The sequence below is a fragment of the Passer domesticus genome, chromosome Z (assembly GCF_036417665.1).
Source record: "Passer domesticus isolate bPasDom1 chromosome Z, bPasDom1.hap1, whole genome shotgun sequence".
NCBI classification, from domain to species: domain Eukaryota; kingdom Metazoa; phylum Chordata; class Aves; order Passeriformes; family Passeridae; genus Passer; species Passer domesticus.
In genome coordinates this window covers 67267828-67292107 of record NC_087512.1, presented here as the reverse complement: position 1 = coordinate 67292107, position 24280 = coordinate 67267828, and the positions used below count along the sequence as shown (strand labels likewise).

At 36.3% G+C, this 24280-nt stretch overlaps 1 long non-coding RNA gene across 1 annotated transcript in view; it reads left to right on the top strand.

The window, feature by feature from the left end:
* Positions 1-1896: 1896 nt before the first annotated feature.
* The window catches only part of LOC135290111 (uncharacterized), a 32090-nt gene continuing 9706 nt past the window's right edge, over positions 1897-24280 (top strand). The window contains exons 1-2 of the long non-coding RNA XR_010352820.1: positions 1897-2123; positions 19518-19589. This is a non-coding gene — a long non-coding RNA (uncharacterized LOC135290111). The remainder of the gene's footprint in view (positions 2124-19517; positions 19590-24280) is intronic.

Here is a 24280-nt window from a genome sequence, read left to right as displayed (position 1 = left end):
TCTTTAAGAATACTGTTACAATCACTGGTTGTGTCACTAAGAGATAAAGAGGCTGCTCAGTCACTTGAAATTCAATTTGTACATTACTCAAATCTGCTCCACCTCCTTCCTTCACGGTGCCTGGCAGCTGCTTGCTGGCACTCTGAATTTCAAATGTCTGAGCTGCAGGAAGCAGTTTAATAAACGGCATAGGTTTTGATTAATGTAACAAGCTGAAAATAGACAATGATGCAATGCACATCTCAGCAAGAATCACGGACTCAGATCAAATCCTTGTGTGCTGAGGAAGGCTGCTGTGGCAGAGAGTTCACCCAGAGATGAATATTTATGTTTTCAATAGCACCTTGAAGGTTCAAAAACTACCAATATATAAGATTTAGACCTGTAATCCTGTTAAGTCTCTGAGCATCTCCTACAGGTGACTGCACAGTCAAGAAGTTCAAGTCCAGATTAAGTATTTGACATTGACTGAGTTCCAGCAAGGGTGCTGTGCCCTTCACCACAATGTTCTTGTTTTATCTGAAAGAGAGAAATACTGTATTTCTTTCAGTATCAGGAATGTAAGCAATCATTTTTTGTGCTGTATAAAAAAAAAATTACTTACATTTGTCAAGATTCATTAGCAATTCACCATCCTACAAAAAGCTGACATTCTTTGACATGGTTTCAGACAAGCACTCAGTACAGAGTTACACTCATTCAGGGCTGATCTTTGCCTTTAAAGCTAGGAAACTTAGTCTATTTCCCAATGCCTGCTGCCCCAAGCCACAGACATTCAGAGCACTTAGAACTAACGTTATGTTAAAATTCCTCTTCAAAAACTTGCAGAATCACAGTCTTGGACAATGGTATTTCATCAAGGTTACAGGCAATGGTGCGTCACAAATGGAAGGAGCTGAAGATGTCACTGAAGATTATCTCCACTGTCTTATGCGTGAAGAAAATATAAATAATACATTTACTGGAGAGGTCTAAATTATGAAGCTTTGACCCTGCTCATTTTTTCTTGAGGTCTTTCAATGAGATACAGCAAGAGGCTGAACCTGGAAAGGCAGGTTGCTTCCAAAGGTGGCAGTGGGTGAATGTCAGGTCTTTGGGTTTGAGTATCACTCTCTTTGTAATTACCCACTTTTCTGTGCAAATATATTCTATGTTGTGATTAATCACATTTATTTGATTTATCTTTGGTTTTATTTTTGGTTTTATTTTCTTAATTTGAAAATTTAATTATGCTGTCAATTGCCTAATATGATGCTACTCAAGTTAAAAATCTACATGTGTTTCATTAATGTGTCCAGAGAGTAAATATTGTGTGAATAGTTCTGTGATGTTTCATGAGGTACTATTGAAAGTGGATTGGTTTCTTAATTGAAAACTATTGGAAAATTTTAGAAAATTATTGAAAATTGAAAACTATTACAAAATTTTATGAGATAGTTCTGGTCTCATATATGTTCATCTCACTGTTAAAAATTACTTTTTAAAATTGCTGCTTGTGAATAATTAAATAAACACTAGTTCAGCAATGAAAGTTTCTGATCCCCAAACCAGAGAATTTAATATTTTCATGCATATAGGACATTATCCTGAAACTGTGTACTGGAGGTAGCATTGACTGTATAATATTCTGTCACACTGTGTTTTGGATTAACAAGGTTTCTGTTTTTTAAAAAAGTTACTACTTTTAAAATGTCTCTCTGTGTTTGTTTACCTTCATTCTCAAAGTCAAATACACTATGATCCTATAGTCTAGTTTTATACATTTAATTTTATCCTTGCTTCATTTTTATCTGGGTTATCTATTCTTCTTTGCCTGCTACCCATAGAAACCACTTCCCATATATTTCTGAGTCTATTGTTGTTTGTTTAAAATTTAAAAACCCTGAGGACTCTAAATCAATAAAATGTTAACTCTCTGATAAGTCTTATGCCATGAATAACAAACATTTTCAGTCAGCAGTTTGCAAACAAGACATGGACTAATATTTGTTTGTGTAAAGCATTCAGCACAGAAGCATAAAAGATATTTTGTAAAAATCAGGATTAGTTCACACATTGTTCCTATGCAGGCGAAAAAGTTGGAAACATCTTCTCTTTCATGCACAATAACTAAACCAGCTCTTGTAAGTATGCTGAAAAATCCAAAACCAAGATGCCATAATTTCCAGTGTTTGGCTTTTGGGGTTTTTTTTGTTTGTGTGGGTTATTTTTGGTGGGGTTTTTTTGTGGTTTTTTTTTTTTTTTTTTTTGTGGGTTTTTTTGTTTGGTTGGTTTTTGTTGTTGTTGTTGTTGTTTTGTTGTTGGGGTTTTTTTTTGTTTACTTTGTGATTTTTTGGTTTAGTTTGGTTTTTTTAATAATCAAAAACAGGGATAAAAGAACCCAAGAAAATTAAGTTGTCCTCTTTAATTGTGACATGAGTCAATAGTGTTATGGGTAAAAAACAGAAAAGCAAAGCAATTCTGATGAACACACTTGGACTTGAACATCAGTTTCAGAGCTGTTAGAATTGAAATAAAAAGCTGCATTCTGGTCTTGCCAACTTTCCACAGAAGTTTTTTTTTTTGTATTGAGACAATTTTTTAGGGGTTCTTCGAGAGAAAATGAGGGAATGGATATACCTGTTTTCATCTAATTTGAAGTATCTTTGTTTTCCATGTGACACACATTTCTCAGAGAAGCAAACAATGCTTCTCGCAATGTCTGTGGGAGAAACATGCTTTATCTGGGAACCTATGTGGGAAAATAAATGGAAAATAAAAGCATGGCTGTGGCCTGTTTTTCAAAGTTCAGGAAGTAATTTCTTTCTGTTGCTGTATAAACAAGAATATGTAAACAGAAAAGAAAAAGGATTTATGAGAAGGAGGAAAAAAGCAGTAACAGAAATGTAAATACAAGGCAAGGTGTCCTTGAAGAAAACTATCAAGAGCTTCAGTTTCAGGTTGTATTTCTGTGTGGGTTTCATCCTGGTATTTGACATACTGATCTAAAGGTTTATTTATGTATGCATTTATGTATCTATATTTAATTTTCAGTGAAATGTAAATAATGAGGGAACATTCATTTCAATTTTCACAGGGCAAGGTAGTAGGTATTTGCATGCAAGTTTTAATTGTAAAAAAAATATAAAATTGGATTTAGAGATATTCAGAGGGATACCTAGCCAGTTCTTCAAATGGTATCCATGAATATAAGGGGTGAGGTTGGGAAGCGCAGAAATTAAATTCACAATTTAGATGTCCTAAAGGAAAGAAGGAAATGAATAATTAAGTCACCAGCAGTAACAGACAAGGGAAGATGAAAAGTGCTGATGTGTTTCTCTTTGCCATGTGAAGGCTGCCCTAGTTTACAGCTTTCCTGTTCCTTGATGTCACAGGAGGAGGTTCAAGAGTGCAAAAAGTGGTGTGGGCATGGATGTCACCCAGACAAAAGCAGCTGGACTGGGTTTGGCCTTAGTCTCTTTTTTACTCTTCCATTTATGAAGGTCCCATCAGTGTGCATTTTGTGAGGTCAAGTTTTCAATTACAGGATACATGCAATTACATCAGTGAGCATAAAAGAAAACTTTTATTTAACCTGTCTGGTTGTAAAAATTTTTAAAAGTTTCCTTTTTACTAAATTGTGTACTTTAATCCTTTCTATTGTAACTCTTTATATTTTATGGTATGTGCTTTGAAAGTACTGCTATATGCATGATAGGAATTATATTTATTATATGCACACCCTCCCCATTGTGATAAAATATGCAATTAATAAATATCAAAATTTCTCAAAATGTTCACATTTTAAAGTGAGTGGATTTAATCCACTGATGGACAGACAAAAAGTTCAGCCGTTAATTGAATTCTGCTGCTTGATTGGTATTGAATGTGTCACCACTAGTTGAGTCCTATGTGATTCTTTTGGTGATTTATTGCATTTGCTTCAGATATAAAGCAGCTTTTTGCCCAAACATAGCTGTGTTCACAGGCTTTGCTGTCCTGTGCACTTCAACTGTTCTTGGTGTAACACTGAATAGCCAGAGGATATGTTGCATTTGAAACACTCTTATTTTGTTTGTTTTTTTTCACTGTAATTATGACAAATATGTCACCTTAATAAACAAAGAATAATATGTACTAATCTCTTACACTTTTTTGCAGCACAGCGCATTTTATATACTGTAGTTTCTATATTATTTCAATTAATATCTCATCTTTCCAGATATTTAGTATTCAAACAACAATAAAGCCAGAGTGGTTTGGACTTTTTCCCCCTTTCTAATACCAGAACTGCTATCTGATCTTAGTGTTTTTTTAAAGCAGAATTCATTATCTTAATCTTGTTAGTGTTCCCAGGAACTTCTTTATATAGCTCCAGTTTAATTTTGATCTGCAAGCATTACGTCTTAATATAAATGCCATCTGGTTCAGCCATATATATTTGTATAATGGCAACACCATGGAAAATCCTAAATCTGAGTAAATGCATTGAATAAGATCAGAGTACTTCAGCAGGTCAGGGTCCTGCCTGTTGTCAAGCACCAACCAGTGTTCACCACTCAAGGTATCAGTTCTCTTGCATCTTTCTGTAAAGATTTATAATATTTATTATAATAAAACTGAGTTTTATTCCAGGGGAAATAATATAAATTTTCATTAAAGAAAATACTGTATTATGACAGCACTAAATGAATCACCTTCAATCGCTTTTAAAATAGTTGATTTATTGTCTTCAGTCAGAAGGTTGCAAGTTGGGAAAATATTTTTGCTGTCAATAAAGAAATATAGCTCATACATAAATAAAAAAATAAATCCATGTCTCTATCTAAGGAGAGTGTGTATGTGTGAGTGCATGCATTTGTCATACCTGTAAATATGTAGGTAATCTATATGCAAGAACACATGCATGTTTTGGCATCAGGAAATACTCAATAAAAATTGCTTCTCTGAAGCAAAAGGAAAACAAATTGACTAACCACCACACACTAAAATAAAATCTGTCATAACAGAAAGGAATAATTTCTTGGAATGATTCATATTCACACATCCTTCAGTGAGACTTTCATATATTGTGTGACATTGTGAAATGTCATTGAAGAAAAGGCATTTCAGTTTAGCCTTGAGCAAACATACACGTACTAGAAGAACTGTGCATATGTAAAGACTTTCTCTTCTTCCAAAAGGGACCTGGGTTTGCTGTATTCATAACTGAAGCTAAGCTTAGGCTAGTGAGGTGCTGCATGATAAGAACTTGGTTAGCAAACACATTGAGCGGTCGAATGACTTGAATAACAAAATCCCCAGCAGTGTGGTCCAGTGCAAACTGCATTTGTACTCTGCAAGGAGATCAATGCTTCACCCTCATTGATTTTCATCAGTGGCAGAACCAGGATTATGCACGATGTGAAACCGTATCCCCAGACATATTCAATCTGATTTCCTAGTCGGTGCTAAAAAGGCATAGTGTTGTCCTGAAAACATAAGGTTAGAGAAGTGTAACATATGAAATTTGTACTTCTGGCAAGTCTGCACGTTAAATAGATTCATCATCATATATCCTATGTGTCACGCAATCCATTCTATAAAAATATTAGTTTGGTGCTATAGAGTACATATACATATACATATACATAGATATATGATCAAAAACATTGTGCCAAAGAGAGAATTTAAAATGCATTTCATGCACATCACTTTAAAACGTAGTATAATTTTTCTCTGGTAGACTTCAGCTCTATAGTAAACACATAAAAAGAAATAATTTCTTCAAAAACTTCATAGCAGGAATGTAATACATCTTCAGAACTTAAATAACCTTGTAATTTACAATGTATGCTGGTTTTCAAAAAGTAATAATTACAGTAAAATATACCAGTGGGAAATGACAGCTGACAGGAGCTTTGTTCTGATGTGCAATTTCCCTGTTTGTAGATTCTCAGAGAAGCCATGGGAACACTATCAAATGCTGCTCAGCTTTACTTCAATTTGAACACAGAGATGAATTGAATTAGCTCAGCTCAGACTTTTCCTAAGCTATTTGTTGGTGAACATAAGCAAAAAAAAAAAACAAACCAAAAAACAGAAGGAGCAGTGATGGCTTGAATAGGAAAATTTTCTGTCTTCAGCTTCTGCCATTCCAGTCTTTGGAGAAGCAAACACCACTCCCAGAAGCTGTAAGCTGCTTATGGAAAAGGGTCAAAATAATGCATGTCCTAGAGAGGCATGTGTGTACCCTATTGATATTTACCTGGAAAATGAGCACTGCCTACACTTTGTATTTTAAGGTCACAGCCATTTCTTTCTGTCTGTGTTTATCCAGTGCTACCACTCAGCTAGGCAGGTATGTGCATCTCCATCAGGTCTCACATCATGAAAATGTAGTAAATGGCTACTAGGAAGCTTGAAGATACTGCAAAATAAAAACTTGGGGCTGACAAATCCATAAGGTTAATAAGCAGATAGGGTTTTTTAACTTATTTAGACAGGACCATGTGAGTGGACAGATAAAGAAACTCTTGCAGGCATTACAGAAAAAATCCTGATTTCCTTAAGTTGGTGAAGGGAGTTGTAAGTTACTTGTGAGCTAAAGAGTGGCAAGCAGGACACCGGAATGCTTCTATCAAGTGCTGAAGATCTGAATAAATGTGATGAGAGTAAACAGTATCTTGGAAGCAAAGTGTTCTCTTAGACATGGGAAAGTATTCTTCTGTTACAATGTAGCACAAACAAAAGCCTAGACAGAGACCTCATTGTTTGTTGTATTTTTAGTCCTGGATATTTTAGAAGATATTGAATATTTGATCAGGAAAGCATTTATTAGTCTACTTGGCCTCTAAACATGAAATAAAATCCACTGGTCTATGCTCTTAAAAGCTTTTGTTGTGAGCGGGCAGACAAACACACATGTGTAAGTACTTTCAAAAAATGAGACCTTAGTTTTCATACAAAACTCATTGGAACAACTGAAACACTTTCCACTGTTCCCTGTTCATCAAGCTTGGTACTTCATTCTTGAAAAACCACTTTAAAAACCTGTTCCTAAGGTAACTCTAGTTCCATGCTGAAGGTAGACACTATATCTATTCACTGAGAATTATCTTGTTACTGGGGAAATTGCATTTTTAGGACTTGGTACATTTGAACTAGATGATATCAGTCTAAACAAACAATGTAAAGTAATTTGATAATGAGTAAGTAGGAGGATGCACAGAGAAAACTAACACCATTGTTTAACCTCAAAACTATGCTAATAAGTAGGGTGATAGACATGAAACTCCGAATAATGGAGCTGTTATTCTAGCCCACCAGGCTGTCTCAGGGGACTCTTAAGTGGATTTGTTATGCCTTGACTAAATGTAGCTCCAGTCCAGTATTTTACATAGCCTAAAGTATCTTGTTGCAGTATATTCTGACATGTATCTAACTAGATCTTCTATAGAAGAAAATATATTTTTTCAGTTAGAAAGGAGGCATATGTGTATGTTATTACATACTATTTATTTGCTTGCATGTAAAATGGAACACTCTTCCAGAAATAACCTCTTTGTGAGAAAGACTGCTAGTACAAGAATATCAGTGTGTCTGTTAAAAATGGAAAGGATCCCTTTGAAAAATAAAACACAAAAAATTAGAAATATCATGAACTAATGAGCGTACACACATGCACATGTGTTTGTCTGAACCAAAGCTGATGGTAATGCAGAGCATACTCCAAGAATTATCTGAACCCAGTTTAGGTTGGATTCATCTACAGTAACTTGGCATTGACTGGTTACTGTATTTCATTTATTTTTACAACAGCCACACTCTGCCAATAAAAGATCAAACACTTTTGGTTGCTGGGTTGAAGTTTTTAAAAGTACTTGATGTTACTCTTGAATCTGCTCTCAGTTACAGCTCACTAAAGGGTCTGCCCCAGTGGAGGATCTATAAATACAAACATAAGCTGAAAAAGCTGTTTCCAAAGCAGAATGCACAAATCTGAAGCTAAGTGATTTTCACTCCACTCTATCTTGTTTATGCACTTTCCAGTTCTGAAAGTGGGTGGTTATGCAGAATGAAAAAAAAAAAAAATTAAAATCTTGTTTGTGTACTATGTCCAATTTTCTGTTGGCCTTTTACAGCACTTAAAAAGAACTTAGATGAACTCATGCCAGTTTCTCATACATACAAAGTAGCGTGTTTTTAGATAAACTACATTAAAATGAAGACAGACAAGTAGGAGATTGTGTGTTGTGATTTTAATTTGATTACTGAAAGTTAACTTTTTATCTACGTTTTGCTTCTCCCTAAAAGTATTTAAATGCAGAGGACAAGAAGAGCTAAAGAAACCATATAGCTTCTTTGAAAAAAAAAAAATAATCAACTTTTCTCTTACCTGTCATTGCAGTGTCATTTCTGTTGGGTAGAAACCTGATCTTCCAGTCATTCATAATCACTAAAATCCCTTTGTTTATTCTAAGAACATGGGGCTTCATGGTCAGTGCCTGGCATAATTCCAAATTAAGCACAGTGAAAACCCTTGTAACAACCATAAGCCTGCCTAGTCCTAGCTCAGCTGCTATAGCAGGTGCCTCCTCACTGTCCTTTTTTTCTTTAAATTTCACCCACACTATCACCACCCCCATTTAACTAACAGGCTGTGTATGGAAGACTTTATATTTCAAAGCTACACAAGAGTGTGTTCCCATGCAGTGGTTATGGTGAAGAGCATTATTCTACTCCTGTCCCATGTCCTGGAGGAAAATTTCTTCATCTTTTTTATTCTGTGACTGTTTTTTTTCCTTTCTCTATTTACTATCATGCTTCTCTGTATTAATTCTCTCAAAGCCACATGGTCTGTTACCCTCTATACTTCCCTCTCATCCCTTTATTCTTAACATATCCTGACCATCTTTGTGGCAGCACCAGTGCTTCTTCTGCATAACCTTGGTTCCTTACTGCCCTCAGCTTTCCATCACACTCTCCTTGTTCCTACACCTCCTGCAACTCCTCCTCTTCATATTTCATGTTTCAGGTTCACGTCCATGTCCTTTTGACACCAGAGGCAGGAGTGCACAGGTGGCTTTGCATGCCCTTCACACCAGGTTCTCTTCGGACTCTCCTGGAGAGATTACTTGTGATGCATTGGGTAGCCATCTCTCCTAAAAGCAGTCCTACAGTGGTGACAGAAGCCTGCACGTGAAATTCACTCAGGCTGTGGCTCACAGAGGGCCCCAGGGACAGGATGGAGGGCAGTTACATTTGCTCTGACTGCATTTACATCATCGTTTCTTCAAGTGCAACATTCTTTATTTTAGCATGTTGAACCTGACATTGCAGACAGAGAGTATTCATTAATGTTTCAAATATTAGCTAAAAATTGCTATATATGGTTTTGCCACAGTTTCACTTTTTATCTGATCAAAGCAGGTGATGGAAGGAGCAGCCCATACAGACCGCAGGTGGTTTAGAGATTCAAAGACACAAAGCCAAAGTCTGTATGGAAAATGTGAGCACAATTGCTCAAGTGGTTATTTTATTCACATGTATGACCACCTCAATTGCACCTGCACAGCAGGTGTGATTCACATGCACAGGATAAGAAAATATGACTCTAACAACCAAAAAACCATCAGCTACCTGGCGTGTCCTGCTCATTATGTACTGCATTAATGAAGGGAAGCTTCCTTTTACACAAATTGCCTTCGCTTGAAGCAACTTTCTCCATTCTGCCTTTATTCTACCTACTAACCTTTTCTGCAAGAAAATCCTATCAAATCTTGCCAAAAAAAGTATTTCTGAATTACAGCTCAATTAACAGCCTATATTTCCAATCAGTAATGTACAGGTGTCCTAGTGCCTGGTTTTGGTGATTTACAGTCCTAGGAATTATACAAGAAAAGTCTTAAGCATATGGTAACAGTAAGGATCTCTGACTGTAGTGCATTTAAATCAAACAATATCCTCATTAGCATCCAGGAAACAGAGCCATCCTTTAATGTTTAACAATGCACCACATAGTGAATAGAAAGTTATTATGTCCCAGATGCAAATAGTTTTTCACTTATTTTTTTAGCTCAGTATGCAGTCAAGCATACCAGGGTAAATGAAAGAAAGACTAAAAATGCATGTAAATAATCACACATGTCAAATTATACCAAGATCCTCAAGTCCCTTAATTCCATAATGCTCAGTAGCATTAATTATTCCCTAAATCTGTGTTGAAGTGTATCTAAATCCCAGTTTTAATGCATTCAGCCTTATATTCCTATCATTCTGAAGTGTATTATAAAGTCATTACCAGCCCAATATAAATAAAGAAATTCTGGGCATGGAAGTGGTGATGCTGGAGACATAAGTTGAGATGGATTAGTTAATTGTTTTCCTTGTTTATTTTCCTCTTCTTCAGTAAATCAATATCTGTTCTAGGTGGCAGGAAGAATTTGTACAGTGTTTGAATCAACACAATGAATTTAACTCAGGAATTTGAATGCATTTCTAGGGCCTTCAGTATATGTCCTTACAATATCAGTGGTCACAGAGCAAAAAATGGAACAGAACATGAAAACACTGCATAGCCCATAATTCACATTTCTGTAAGTGGAGGACTTTCCAATAAAATTCAGACACTTGAGAGGTATGGAAACTGCTGTAGCTCAATAAAGTTGATTGAGTGCCCTCACCCCCTTCATATAATACTGGTTGAGGCTGGGGGTTGGGGTGAGGGGAGGAGAAATAGAGAGGAAATAAAAAACAAAACAAAGCAAAACAAACCACCCTAAAAATAAAAAAGATTTAACTGTTAGGTCTCCAGATTTAATCTTCTGAAAATTCCCAAAAAGTCTGCAAATCTCACCATACTGCAAACAATTAGAGGCGGCACTAGATGTAGTGAATGAAGAGTTAAAAAACCAAAATAGAGTGGCTGATTGATTTGGTATATGACTGAAGGCTTCTCTTTCCTGCAATCAATAACATAAACCTTTTCACTTTCTTGTCTCTCCTGCAGCTCCCTAATATTGCCTGTCTGCTGGGTGCTACACTGTTCTGGGAAAAGTTGCTCAATGTATTGTTCTGAGATTACTTTCCTCAGGGACCTTGATTCTGCAAATAATTGCTACCAATCTTAGTGCCAGACAGAATGAAATTACCCTTCATGGAATTTAAGAAACCCATTTTGTTCAAATTATTTTCATGATCTGACTCTTAATTTTCCTTAACATAGCGTTAGGAATGCTGCACCTTAAGTTATAAAAAATTTGCATAGCACGGCTTCTACCTTTTATGTTAAGGCATTGAGACAGATAAGAACAATGAGAGACAGATGCCTGAACACAGCATCATATGAAAATCTTCATTTGTGCCTAAATCTCTGCAGTGATCCTTGTCTTGCCACAGTAGCTATTTGTTCATCTGATAGCAGAACAAGGTGATTGTGGATGGCAGAGAGGAAGTGGAAGGGGCTCTCCTGGAGAACGCAGCCTGTTGAAAGACAGAATGAACATCAGCAGGCAAATTAAAACAAAGACATGTGTGGGGCAAGACAAGATTACGGGAAAAGGTAACACAACCCTGTCCTGAGATGCCTGAGCTATCTAGAAATGCCTTCTCTTGAATAATCACCACAGAGGAGAAAAAAGGTGAAAAAAAGATACATTTTGAGAAGACGGTAAGTGTTGGAAAAAGGGGACTTGGTATATGATTTTCAGGGATGCAAAATAATTATTTTTGAGCTGTGTGTCCTCACATGGGTAAGTTACAGCTGAGAATTTGATTTTGTTGTGTCTTGGTGTTGAGGAAGGAAATCAGCTATGTCATCAGTCGCGCATGCTCTCAACAAATTTTTCTATCTGAAAAAAAACCAAACGAACATTCAAGTCTGCCATCTGTATTGGAGAAAAAATACTCTATCTTTTAACAGCATTATCTTGTTCTTCTTAGTTATTCCAATGCTTATCTGCAGGGGAAACTAAAAAATTGTGCTGGGTTTGTCTGGGATGTAGCTAGTTTCTTTCACAGTGGCCAGTACAGGGCTGTATTTTGGATTTGTGCTGAACACAGGGTTGATAATATAGAGATGTATTTGTTATTGTTCAGCAGGGGTTACACAGAGCCAAGGCCTTTTCTGTTGTTTGTTCTTGCATGCTCTGGTGCTTGCATGTGAGGAAGTTGGGAATGCATGAGAGGTTGGGAGGAGACACAGCTGGGACAGGTGACCCAAAGTGACCAAAGGGATTTCCAGACCATGTGACATCATGCTCAGGACATAAAGGTGGGGGGAAGAAAGAGAAAGGGGGAGTGTTTGGAGTCATGGCATTTGTCCATCCAAGTAAGCACTACACATGATGGGGCCCTGCTCTCTTGGAGATGGCTGAACACCTGCCTGCCCGTGGGGAGCAGTGAATTCATTCTTTGCTTTGTTTTGCTTGTGTACATGGATTTTGCTTTCCCTATTATCCTGTCTCTATATTAGTCCATGTGTTTTCTAACTTTCACCCTTTCCATTCTCTCCCTGATCCTGCTGGTGGGGGAGTGAGTGAGAGGCTGGCTAGGGCTTGGTGTTGGCTGGGGTTAAACCATGGCAGAACCCAAAAAAAGTTGTTTTGAAATCCCTGCTTTCAAGGTGAAGTAGAAGAAATAATGTTGTGACTTTGGTCAAGTTGAAATGTTAAGCTGCTGTCAGGTGAAGTTGTAAAATGTAGTGTTCCCATTTACCTCTTAACTTCAGAGAAAGAAGCATGCTGTGACATAGTGAACATTTTGATCTCTGGGAACTTTCTTCAAATTTCAGAAAATAACCATGACCTCTTTGGATCTTTAAACTACAGTCTGGATAAAATGAAATGAACATGGAGTTGAATTTAATTTCTGATCTTTGTCCAGCCAATCTCAACATTTTAACCTTATCTCTGTAGTTGAGACATCTGAAGAAACGTGTCTAGGGAAAGCTCCCAGGTGGTGACTCTGTGCTGGCACTTTGTGTGCCCTTTCAGTCATTTAGGTCTCACAGCTCAGCTTATAGCAAGATATTATCTAGACTACCATTTCAATGCAATTTTCTACATTTGCTTCTTCTGTTTACTTCAGAAAGCCTGGCATGTATTTTGTATGAAGTCACCTTTGCACTGTCCATGTTGTTCTGCAAAAATAAAAAGCATCATTAAGCTGAGTTTCTAATTTCCATATTTATTTCTGTGGTTCATTCCTCAGTACATTGCTTTTAGTACACACTTCCCCAGTAGTAAATGGTGGAGAAGATTATTTGCAGATTGTTCAACACATATTTCCTTCCCTGATTGCTTTCTGGATTTTTCTGGCCATAGCTAATCAATAATAATACTGATCTGAGAGATACCAAAAATAGTTTGGATACTTGGCTTTTGACAAAGGAAGTTTGTCTGGGTGGAGGGAGAATCCTTAGTGTGAAGCCAGAAAAAAACCCAAAAAAACCCAAAAAACAATACAAAACAAAACAAAACAAAACAAAAACAAAAAAAAAAGAAAAAAGAAAAAAAGAAAAAAGAAAAAAAAAAAGGCTAATTCATCCCCTACCTTTGCAGGGTAGCCCTTTGTTTGCTGTGAGCTCAAATGTGTTTCAAAATAGCACTCACTTAGACCTGTCTTCTGCCAGCACTGTTTTTCCTTCCAACACTGAGCTCCTCTTGTTGTCCTGCTGTTGCCACCCCCATTTTGAGTTTGCCTGTCTTCTTATCATTGTTTTCTGCTATAACATAAGAGCTAAGCCTGCATTTGTATTTATAGCTTGCATTTAATTGAAAGTTTTGGATGTTTGCAATGAGAAACTGAAAATTAAACAGCTGTGTCTTGACAGTTTTGGAAGTGCTGCTCATTGAACTCCCTGAGCAATTCAGAAAACATCTCGGCTGAAGAACAAAATGTGGCTTATGTGGCTGTGTTGCAGCAGTTGGAGGAAAGCACTACTGCTATGAAGGCTTTATATTACTTTGCATAACTGGCATCACAAACCTTTGTTTAATATTCAAGCAAGATTATACAGATAAAGAAGGAAGGCAAGAGGGAGGAAAACTTAAGCAAGCTATGGTTAAGACAGTCTAAAGGTCAAAATTGTAATATTAAATAAATCTTACATGCTTTTATAAACCTTAATTTATTGTCTACGTGCAACTGACATTTAAGCTTTGGGTTTAATACCAAGTACTTCAAAGTATTCTTGTAGAAGAATAGTCGATAACCCTCTTACACAGTATAATTGGAATTCTGCATGTTAGAACATTTGGTTTCTGAAAGATTTTTGTAAATGTTAATAGCTGTCTTTTAAAATGGTGTAAGTGTGAAATGCTATGAAAAGCAAAGGTTTAAATGTCACCATGTCTATAATTTTCATATTGTAAAAACTAAATAAGGTTTTGCAATATGAAAAACCTAAAAGGCCTGCTGCAAGTTTGAAGATATAAGCTAGCTCATTATTAGTTTTTTGAAACTGATATGATAGACACATTTTTTAAAACTGTGCATTTTAGTCTAAAATGTAAAGTTGAACATTTAATTGTCTGAAAGTGTTGCTACTGCTAAGTCTTCCTACTTAAAATCCATGATCTGAGTCTGTCAATAAAAGGACTTAGCTAGAAAGCCTCCTAGAGTGTTGCCAGAAGTATTCTCTTCATATGGACCCACTGGCACTCAGACTGAAAACTACTCCTATCTATCTTGGTTGAGTGTTATGATTTGTACCTTCTCACAGGGTGCTCTGGTACATCAATAGGATGGGAATAGAAAACACAGATGTTTTAAGATAGAGTGTGCAAGCTTTTGCATTCCCTTGGGTGAATTCATGGTACCATGAATTTTGGAGAGTTATAACTTGGAAAAAAGGTTTTCATAGCCTAACCCTCTGCATTCTTTGTTAATAAAGTCAATAGTGCAGCAATGAACATGCCACAAAAAAGGAGACAACTATTTATGACTTATTTATCGTGCCATATTTCAGTATATCTTAACAATAAAGAGGTGGCTCAAGACAGTCACAGTCTCAGCACTTTTTGACTGTTACCAAAGGTACCAATTTATCTTCCAGCCTGCCTAAATCAAAAGGAGAAATGCATTTAGAAAAGAAAAATCACAACATATTATAAAGAGCAGATAACATAACCATAAATCACATGAAGAAGACCTTGTTCCCTCATGTGGGTTTTAGGAAGATAAAACAATCTTTTTCTGACATACCGTAATAATAATAAGGGTTTACTCTAAGCAAAAAAGATTAGATAATCTTTGTGAGCTAAAAGAAAAAACTATTTAAAACGTCATTGGAAAGTATGGGAATCCGCACACCCTAAGCTGATTTCTTCAAGTAAACTTGTTTACGAGGTTTTTGTGAAAAGAATTCATGAAGAGTATCATGCCACAATTTTGGCACTCACATACATGAATAAAACATAAAAGGGACAGAGAACACATCCTACAGCAAACAGGTACAGTATAGCGGACAGGAGCATACATCAGGAGAGACTGTCACAGTTGGTAGTTAGATTTATTATAGCAGAAAATCTTCTGTAACTTGCTTTGCTGAAGGTTTTTAAGTACCTCCAGATCAGAAAAGCTGTGTGATGTGTTCTAATGGCTTCTATCAAACTGTGTGGATCTCAAGTCTGAAAATTCTCAGAATGGAGGGGGAGGCAGGGACAAATCTGGGAATGGGTGGCAGAAAAAGCAGACAGCATGTCAACCTTCACATAGATAATATCACCATGAAGGGTTGGACAAAAAAAGGATGTTTTGCAAGCCAGGAATTAGTACAGCATCATAAAGTCTAAAGTTTAGAAGAAGGGGTTTTCTGATATTCTTTTCATGGTTTCATATTAGACACTGCCATGTTGCTTCTTTGGAACACAAGAGTCTGGATCTATTTTTGTACTCTTCTTATTCTCCTAAAAATTAGCAAGAAATAATACAAGGAAAACAGGTTATAATTTTGCAAGGTATCTTGTGCCCAGCTGCTCTAGAAAACTGAAACTTTCAGACAGAAACTAAAGCATGGTTATATTAGGTTAGGTTTTATAAAAGATACTGAATTGACAATAAGCAAAAAACTGAGGGTTTTGTTTTTCCATCAAAGAATATTTTGGGCACCATAACTCTCAGCTATTACCTTTATATATATATACATATTGTTAAAAGTGATTTATGATATATTGATTTAGAATTTGCAGGGTCTTAATTCTCCTATTCTCTACTCATATTGTCATTCTACAAATTTACAGCACTTGAAAATACGCTACACATTCTGAAAACCAAGCCCCTGACCTTGTATAATGGCCCATTTTGTCCTGTAAGAAAATATTTTTTAAAAATTATAGGTGTAACATAAAAAACTAACGCCAAGTTTCTTATTTACAATAACAAGGGAAACCTTCATCATATGCAGAATCCAGAAGGTTAATGTGAACATGCAGTAAATGTTAGCTAAAGTATATTGTGTTAGAAAAGGACATTTGTTCATTTCATATCCTGAATGATGCATGATTTTATAATTCTATTTCTCAGTCTTTTCATTTTCCTTTTTTTTTGTCCAACTTCCATCTTTTCAGTCAAAGGAAATCATCAAGTGACCTTGAAATCTGCACTGGTATTTTCCTGGCAGAGAAAGAAGCTCACTTTTCTCATTTGCAAAAATGAATAACAATTTGATCATTCTTAAAACTTCTAAAAGGTTAATTATGCTCTCTCCATGAGCACTGAATAAAAACCTGCTTTATCTCTGCCCAAATGAAACCCACAGGGCTCTCATTCTCTCTAACTCTGCCTGGAGACGAAATCCTGCAAGCTGTCAATTAACTCCTATCAGCTCATAGATCTGTGTGAGCTGCAGATGATTTTTTCATCCAAAAACTATGACAGTTCTCATTTGCCAGAGCTGTTGGGTGACTTTAAAAAATTCACAGCAGGAAAGTGCTATCTGGCTTTGGACTCGCTGGAGAGAAAAAGAAAGAGTGAGAAAATGAGAGGCAGAAAGGTCCTGGGTTATGGAGAGTTCATTTCTAGCTCCAAGATTTCCATCTGGTTGCAAAACCCCACTTGAACTTGAATTGTATGCTATAAACAATAATAGAAACTGAACATGGACATGTGGCACAGAGATATCTCCTTGAGTGTTTGGGTTTGGTTTTGGGTTTGTGTTTTCTTTTTGTATTGCTGTAAAATAACAGTCAGCCACAAAGGAGCTGATACTGGCAAAGTACAGAATTAATAGAACAGGCAACACAATGTGAAGCATTTAGCCTGCTGATATTATTTCCTGATTGAAAAATGTCTTTTTAATTTGGAAGTCAGAATAGTAATCTGAAAAGGAAAGAGTGAAAGACCATAAGAGTACTGTGTCATTTACTGTGCAAGATGACTGTTTCTTCCAAATGAATAAGAAAAGAAAAAATTGCACTGCGCATTCAGTGATGACTATAGTTCTGCTCACTTTATTTTTGCATTGTGGAATAAATTCTTGAAGACTCAGCCATAGGAACAGGGGCTGATGGCTCTGTTTGTGTCAGAAACTGGGGTTAAAGTAATTAATTTTAAGTCTATTATAAAGTCATAGTGTTATAACTAGCACATGCAAGGGACTTGGAAATCTGGGGTTTGCTCCTGGCCCTGCTTTGACCTGTGGAGAGCACAGGTCTCCCACTGTGATATTACTGGGTTAGCTGTAAATAGCAATGTCTACTCTTGTGTACAAAAAACCAACTCAGGTGTACCTCAGCATCCACTTCTAGACACTTGGATCATTCAATTAGCAAATGGTTATTACAAATTTTTACTGTAAAGAAAAATAACTGATCCATCTCTTTCATTCTCAATCTCAGCACAGGACAGGATGCATTATCCACCAGAAGTATCTGAGTTGTAATAAACTTTTACTCTGAATGTACTAGGAGAGTCCCACTGTTGTTAAATACATCAGGACTTCATACGAGTTCTAATAACATTAATAAATAAGGGATTCCTGGACAGTCTACAAGCTTAAAATCAGCCTCAATCAATTAACAGAAAGGGGGAATCAATACTAAAATAAAGTGGGCTAATGAACAACTATATTGAGAATTACTTTTGAAAGAACAAATGTTCCTACAGAGCTATCTGCCAATGTGGTACCTGATTTTGGGGACGGTACGGGATTCCTTTTCAGCCTTGCAGTTTATCTTAAAAAAAATATTAGTATGAGTACTCTGATAGTTTTGGCTGTGACATAATTAGCAATGTGGAATGAAATTATGGATCTTTTATCTTTGACAAATTTCTGAAACAGACATCAATGTCATGTATTAAAACATCTCCATGAGTCTTTATCTTCTTCTCATGAAGCAGCAGTACAAACCAACTGTCATGGAATATATGTTGTTTATAGGGCAATATTCTTCCACTTCTTTGAAAAGAACTAATGAAGGCTGCAAATTCACAATGATTTAATTACATTTTAAATGCACCAAGAAGTTGTAATGAAAAGATTTAAGCATGTTAATTATGCTATCAATATTACCTAATGCAGAGAGAAAAGGAAAACCTACTAGACACTAAGTAACTTAAATGGCTGAAATAATGTGAAATATGCAAGCATTATCTGATTTCATTTTCAGGTTCTAAAATGTAACCACAGAAATTTTCACCTCGAGATTCCTTATAACAACACATATTTTAGATTTTCAGAAAAAATCCTGGACAACACATCTGAGAGCACAGTATCACTTAACAATGTTACAGTGGTAGAATAAATACAAGACATTGGAATACAACATGTAAAACCTCTGAACACCTAGTAAACTATTACATATTTTTATTTTTTGACCTATTAGTCTGTGTATGAAGTAATACCTACTTGTGCTTTTCTGTCTGTTACTTTCCTGAAGGTTTCATGTTCCCTTCCTTTCTGATAGGTTCTATCTCAGTTGCAATGTGCATGTGCCTGGCTACTTTCTTTGAAGTAAGCATAGCTAGTTTCTACTGAAAGTAATAAAAATTTAGATTGATCAGTAGTTTTTTGGGTTTTGGGTGTTTTTTGTTTGTTTGTTTGTTTTGGTTTTGGTTTTGTTTGTTTGTTTGGATGGTTTTTTTTGTTTTTTTTTTTTTAGTTAATGAACCAGAAAAGTAACAGGAAAAAAATAGACTAATATAGGAAAAACATCAAATACTTCAATGAGATAAGTATTTAAAAGTCTCATCTGTCAGAGGTCCATGGCTCATCACTATGACATATGCAGCTCGTTGATTAATGGTGTGATTTTGGGATCCATCAAGTAAACAAAATCAAAGGTATCACAATCAGGACAGTTCAGCCAATTGAAATAGGTGGCTTTAATCAGTCTGGCAGCACATGGACTGGCTAAGTCTCCAAACAGTTCATGAGAGACTTAACAGGACACTTCATGCCATGGGTTAAGCTGTGGCCTCCAAGAGAAGGCCTGACCTCTACCTGATGTTTTAAATGCCAAGAGGAAAGAATGTGTACAGGGAACAAAGAAGATGCTTTTGTGTGGAGACTAATACTCCTTGCTGTGTTACAGATCTAAAAATTCTCCTCATTACAGATGAACCAGTGTCACTCTGGAGTTCTCAATGTGCTGGGTGTGGACAGAAAGACATCAACAGCTCATATGTGGGTATGCCTGCTCCTCTTTCCTTGTCACCAGCATGCCTCATTCCTCCATTTAGTCACTGCACTTGCAGGTAGGCTCAGCTGTTATTTCCAGGCACTTGTAGGACATTTCTTCAATATTAAATGTAGTTGGATCTTTTAGGGGAAAAAAAAATTTGAAAAGCTCTTAGGAGCCAACCTACTGCATGCCTTGTTCTATGGAATTAGCACTTTCATGTGCTTGTATCTCAAAAGGTGGGGTAGAATTTGAAACAAGTGTTTCTATTCAGAGTTTGCTGTAACAGGAGATGCAGTGCATCTGCAATACCCTGCACTTATATATGCCTGCCAAGTGCAAACATGGACTTGTGAGAAGGTTTCAAACGTTTCTTATTACTTGCCAGTTCAGTGTTTTATATGTCGGTGCAGAACAACCTTTAATGCAGAGCTCAAAAATGCTGGTGTACATTCAAGTTTTTATTTTGAATTTGCATACCATTTTTTAAAAATGCAAAGTAGGAACATATGTACCCCTAGAACATTTCTGCAAGTGCTCATAAACAGCAAGTACGCTCAGCTCTTCTGCCAATGACAAACTGATTTTCCTAATTTTATATTTTTCTTGTTCTTGTGTTTTCTTTTTTTTTTTTTTTTTTTGTCTAAAGGCATTTTGAATAATGTTTTATCCAGATAATGATTTATGTAGTATTCCATGTTTCTAATAAATAGCTAGATTTATAGAATGTATTAAAGGATGTAATCATGTCAGTATTACATTTCAATCCAGGTTCCATTATAATCAGGAAAAAATTCCCTTCGATTTCAAGGACAGTTCTATCAGACCAGGAGCACTTAATTTTTTAAAGCAATGTTAAGTGCTGCTGCTCACTGACATTGTTTCCCAAACACCAACGATTGTCCACTGACCCAGATGTGAACTTGTTTTTTTCTGTCTCTGTTTATAGACACCCTTTCTCTGTTGTGCTTATCTACCCTACTCAGAGACCTATTTGTCTTGCTGGGATGTTGTGATGGACCAAATCAGAAAGCCTGTGAAAATTGTTTATAGCTAAGTATGTCAAAATCAGTATTTGAAAAGGCACAAAATTAACATTTACATAGATCAGGGACCTGTACTTTACATTCCTGCCATTACTCAACTCTTGGAAAGAAGTGTGGTACTTGAAAAAGAAGCCACCCACTTTGTAATGCCTGGACATGGGAATGGATGCCATTCTCTGCACCCCAGTACTTCAACGTGGTAAGGCAATGCACTATGTTTCAGGAAATTCACGGTCTTTTCCAAAATCCTGTCCATAATTCTGTGCAAAGTTCATTCTTGCAAGACCCAGAGACTCTTCTGCCTAGCAAACAAATCCTTTTTTTTTTTCTTTTTTCTTTTGTTTATTTTTTGGGCTTTTTTCCCCCAACCTGACAAGCCTGTGAAAGCTGGAAAGGAAACAGAAAAAAAAAACAGAAACAGAGGCACTCCTTCCTATCTGCAGGCTGCTTCAGATGTAATGATTATGATTATAATCAACAATGACTTTTCACAGTACAGTATTTTTGACCACAACTGGGTTCTACATGAACTTGCTCTTAAACACATAAACACTGTTACTGTGCCACAGGAAAAACTGTGTGATGCTTCAAACTTTCCATGCCAGATGTGTTTGCAACACAGTCCCAACACTAAAAAAAGTTAGGCATACAATGATACTAAAACCTTTCTGCTTCAGAAGAGCTATTTTGCCTGTGTAAATGAGCACGTGTTTTCTTCTCTATTGTTCATTTAATGAGTGTTCAGGATAACTAGGGACAAATAATGCTCTCAGGAAATACATCAGTTCAGAAACTAAAGAAGCATTGGCATTTATTTTGTTCACATTGTAACTATTTTTAAATTATCTCTGAGCTTTCTAACTAAGTGAAAATTTCGGAAAAGTCAGAACTCACTACCAGATAAGTATTTTTCAGTCCAAACTCAGTACAAAAGGTACATTTTATCAGGAATGCGATAACAGACAAAAAAAAAAGTATATGCTCCCTAGTGACAGATTATATGATATCACCTTTGAGAACTGTCCTGTTTTCAGAATAATGTAAAATTGATTGTGATTGTGGTCAAAGCTCAACAGTTGTCTTGAATTTTTGGAGAGTTATCTTCAATTATGAGTGTTTTCCTGTGACACAAGGGACACAGAAACAGCCTCTGGGTGGGGAAGCATCTAAAGCCTTCATTACTGCCTGTAGGGCAGTGTAAATCAAATCAGTGGAGTTTTATGGCAAATGCATGGATGAACATTTTGGGTTTCTTTTTTCTCTATGAACCTTTAGACCAGATCAGTGCACACCTGCTCTTGTGTCCTCACCAAAATGTATTGAGGAAGAGATCTGGTGGCTGTGCCCTATGCTAGTTCCATGAAATTACCACACTTATTCAAAATATAAATATATCATTATATTTTGGGCAATATATATCAATATATTTTAAACATGTTGAGCAAACAATTGAACTGACACATTTAAGTAGTGAGCAGGAGAAAGGAGCAGAGTAGAGGTGAACACTGAGATTAATTGAATTGGATCTGCCTTTATATCACTGTCTTTTTACAAATATCAAATTACATCTGTACTGGTAACCAGCGTATGTGACTGGATTGGAAGCACAAAACCTACAAAATGTAAAAATAAACCTGAGCATTGTCCTGGTGCTTTCACTAACATAGAAATCTGTGCATTTAGAAAATGCACACAGGTACATGACAGCTTGTGAACTTCATAGATTTGTGTCCTACAGTCATTCCATTTTCTATAGACTGGTATTCATAACTTCAAATATTAAGCAAAAAGATTTCAAGAAAATATTTGAGGGATAAATGTCTAAAATAATTGGAATAATTTTAGTCCTAAAGTACATCAGACTGAACTATTTTCAACTCAAATGTCAGTAGATTCTTTGCAGAACTGTTCAATGTTGGTTGCCTCTATAGTTAGCTTACTGATAACAGCAGATTAATATCTGACTAATTTGGCCTGTCTTGGTACTCTATTGATTGCACTTATTGCCTGCTTCTTCCATCTTTTTGAGACAATTTCAGGCAGACCTACTGCCTGAAAAATACAGGCTCGTTCCACTGTCCAGACTACTGGGACAGGGGCAACTTAGAAAGCCATAGTACTCTATCTTCATGCTCAATAAAGTCAGCTGCAGAGAGAACCCTTACAGTTTCATGCTACAACCATTAAAGATGTAGTGGCTGATCCTTCTCTTTTCTGTACAGCATAAAGGATTTGGATACACAGGAGTTGCATCTGCCTAGTCTGTCTTGCACTCCAGTTTAGGAGTCTACTGTTTCTCTCACTGACAACAGAGAGTACCTTTCCCCTCTGCTGAGAAGTACATAGATGATTTTACTGCACAACATCCCCCTTGCCCATCAGATGTGTATTAATACACTTGTAGGTAGTCACCGTGTGACATACAAGGTTTGACATTATATAGAGCTATCTGGTAGGGCTTTTTAGCCAGAAAAAAGAAAAAAAAGTTATAATGGATTTCCATAGCAACTTTCTTGCACAAAGGCTTTCCATGCGCGAAAGTATTGTCTTTAAAGAATAGGGAAGCTTACATTGTATTTAGACTAGGACAAAGATAAATGCACCAGAAAGGCAGCATGGCCTCTTGGAAATTCTTTCTGTGTAGGCAAGAGGAGAATGTCATGCAGTGTTGTGCAACTGGACATGGGCTGTGTTTTGTGCTGTGCAGAAAATTGATTGCAGTCTTCTGAGTACATTTACAATTTACAATGTTATTTACAATAACATTTGCTGGCAAACCCATTAATCTGACTGTACTGTCTGTTGTGCAACATCTACCTCTTCAACATCGGTGAACAACACATATCATTAAATTACTGTGCTGTAAGAAACACTGTTAAAAGTAAATTTTAATGGTTATTTCTTAGCAGCTCTGAGGGAGTACTGGCAATCATATTGCTTCTTCACGGGAGCTAGATGGCTTGAATCACTCAGAGAGGCTTTGCAGCAGTGGAAGATAGGTTACTGAATTTAAATGATCCAGTACAATCATTAGAATTCCTGAAAATGTCTACAAGTCATTGCACACAGGTATTTTCAGATTACTCCTTGAATACAGGAAGATTGGCAATGAAAAAAAGAGATGGATATGAAAACACTGCTAGGCAGCCTTTCTCTGTTACAATAATAGAACCAGTTCTGGAGTTGCTAACTACTTTTTGCTGCTATTTAGCAGTTACAGCTTCAAGAGAAATAAACAGCACATACTAAGAAAAGCAAACCATTGTTGCATTCATGACCCTATACCAAACATCCTTCATACTGAGCAAGACTGACTGGCATGCAGATTTGTTTCATAAACAAAAAGTAGTGTTTTCTCTCTAAACAATTCATTGTGAGCAATTTGTCATTGCAAACCACTTCTGGCAGTTGACCAACTCCTTTCAGATAATCCTTCTTTAAACCAACTGGCCATTAAAATCTTGCCTCCCAACAATGGCGCCAATTAGTTCCTAATGAATAATTTGTCTGGATTACTGTATTTGCTGGATGAGATGGAATGAAGCTTGTATGTCATAAGCAAAATTGTTAACACTAATTTATCATTTAATTGCCTTTCTTCTCATCTAAACAATCCTGGGTAATTTTTAACTCTCTTTTTCATGGACAGCAACT